The 1,730-nt window shown below is 32.8% G+C and overlaps 1 pseudogene; it reads right to left on the bottom strand.

Annotated features, from left to right (window-relative positions):
* Nucleotides 1–1,158: 1,158 nt before the first annotated feature.
* LOC120582493 (uncharacterized) lies at nt 1,159–1,277 on the bottom strand (annotated as a pseudogene).
* Nucleotides 1,278–1,730: the final 453 nt, after the last annotated feature.

Genomic DNA, 1,730 nt, shown 5'->3' with positions numbered 1-1,730 from the left:
TTATTCACATATAACCTACATGCCATAATGTTCACCCTTGAAAAGTGTCCAATTCACGATGTTTAGTATATTCGCAGTGTTGTGTCTGTCGCTACTACCAATTTCAGAACATTTCATCATCTCCCAAAGAATCTATTAGCATCTCTCCCTCCCACCGGCCTTAGGTAATCACTAACCTATTTTTTTTTTTTTTTTACTTTATAGATGTACCTATTCTGTATATTTCATATAAATGCAATCACACAATAGTTGGTCTTTTGTGTCTGGCTTCTCTTAGTGTTTATCCATGTTATAACATGTATCACTACGCAATTCCTTTTTATGGCCAAATAATACTTCATTGTATGGGCATATCATATTTTATGTATCCATTTATACAGATGGTAGACATTTGGGTTCTTTCTATTTTTTCGTTATTATGAAAAAATGCTGCTGTGAACACTGATGTACGCATTTTTATTTAGACATAGCTTTCAGTTCTCTTGGGTATATACCTAGTTGTGGAATTTCTGGGTCATATAGTAACTCTATGTTGAACATTTTGAAGAATAGCAAAGTCATTTTCCAAAGCAGGCACAGCATTATACATCTCCACCATTTACGAGGGTTCCAGTTTCTCCACATCCTTGGAAACACTTGTTATTATCCTTCTTTTTCATAAAAGCCACTCTGCTAGATGTGAAAGAGACTCTCATCACAGCATTGATTAGCATTTTTCTAAATACTAATGGTGTTGAACATCTTTTCCTGTGCTTGTTAGCTGTTCGTATAACTTCTGTGAAGAAACATCTGTTCAAATTCTTGGTCTATTTTTAAATTGAGTTATTTGTCTTTTTTATGTTTATTTGCAACAGTTCTTTATAAATTCTGGATATAAGTCTCTTATCAGATAAGTGACTTGCAAATGCTTTATCCATTTTTGACAAGAGCTTTATCGATGATATTATCTGCAGCCAAATTTTAAAAAATTTTTATGAATACCGATTTATTTATTTTTTCTTTTGAAAAAATATTTTATGACTGCTCCAACTTTGTTCTTTTTCAAGGTAGTTTTGACTCTTCAGGGTTCATTGCATTTTCATGTGAATGTTAGGATAACTTATCAAATACAGTAAAAAAAAAAAAAAAAGCTAGGCAACTGCAATTATTTTTTTTTAACACCTACAGCACCCAGTATTCCTAGGTGGTCTCCTGTCCAAATACTAACCAGGCCCGACCCTGCTTAGCTTCCGAGATCAGACAAGATCGGGCGCTTTCAGGGTGGCATGGCCGTAGTACAACTGCAATTTTTGTGGGAATTATTTGACTCTGTGATCAGTTTAGGAAGTAAAATGCGAAAATGAGATGTATTTCCATTTATTTAGATTTTCTTTAATTTCTTTCAGTGATATTTTGTAATTTTAAGTGTCCAAGTATAGAACTTCTTTTGTTAAATTAATTCCTAAGTATTTTATTTTTTAAGTTGTATATGGAATTGTTTTTCATTTTTTAGATTGTTCGTTGCTAGAGTGTAGATATACAATTGATTTTTGTATCCTGCAACCTTGTATCCTCCTAACTAGATTAGTTTAGTATTAATTTTGCTAGTTTTATTGTGGATTCTTTAAGATTTTCAATATACCAGATCATGGAATCTGTGAATAGAGATAGGTTTACTTTCTCCATTTCAACGTGGATGTCTGGCCTCATTGTGCTGGTTAGAACCTCTAGTGCAATGTTAAGTAGAAGTG

Source organism: Pteropus medius, unplaced genomic scaffold (assembly GCF_902729225.1).
Source record: "Pteropus medius unplaced genomic scaffold, Ma_sr-lr_union100, whole genome shotgun sequence".
In the NCBI taxonomy this organism is placed as follows: domain Eukaryota; kingdom Metazoa; phylum Chordata; class Mammalia; order Chiroptera; family Pteropodidae; genus Pteropus; species Pteropus medius.
This window is presented reverse-complemented; position numbering and strand designations above follow the sequence as displayed.